Consider the following 689-nt stretch of genomic DNA (forward strand, 5'->3'; position numbering starts at 1 on the left):
CAGCCTGAAGGATCCTGTCCCAAGTCTGAAGGATCCTGTCCCAAGTCTGAAGGATTCTGTCCCATTCTGTAGGATCCTGTCTCAGTTTGAAGGATCCTATCCCAGCCTGAAGGATCCTGTCCCAAGTCTGAAGGATCCTGTCCCAAGTCTGAAGGATTCTGTCCCATTCTGTAGGATCCTATCTCAGCCTGAAGGCTCCTGTCTCAGTCTGAAGGCTCCTGTCCCAGTCTGAAGGATCCTGTCCCAGTCTGAAGGATCCTGTCCCAAGTCTGAAGGATCCTGTCCCAAGTCTGAAGGATCCTGTCCCAAGTCTGAAGGATTCTGTCCCATTCTGTAGGATCCTGTCCCAGTGTGAAGGATCCTGTCCCAGCCTGAAGGATCCTGTCCCAAGTCTGAAGGATCCTGTCCCAAGTCTGAAGGATTCTGTCCCATTCTGTAGGATCCTATCTCAGCCTGAAGGCTCCTGTCTCAGTCTGAAGGCTCCTGTCCCAGTCTGAAGGATCCTGTCCCAGTCTGAAGGATCCTGTCCCAAGTCTGAAGGATCCTGTCCCAAGTCTGAAGGATCCTGTCCCAAGTCTGAAGGATTCTGTCCCATTCTGTAGGATCCTATCTCAGCCTGAAGGCTCCTGTCTCAGTCTGAAGGCTCCTGTCCCAGTCTGAAGGATCCTGTCCCAGTCTGAAGGATCCTG

Source organism: Austrofundulus limnaeus, unplaced genomic scaffold (assembly GCF_001266775.1).
Source record: "Austrofundulus limnaeus strain Quisiro unplaced genomic scaffold, Austrofundulus_limnaeus-1.0 Scaffold2426, whole genome shotgun sequence".
Classification (NCBI taxonomy): Eukaryota; Metazoa; Chordata; class Actinopteri; order Cyprinodontiformes; family Rivulidae; genus Austrofundulus; species Austrofundulus limnaeus.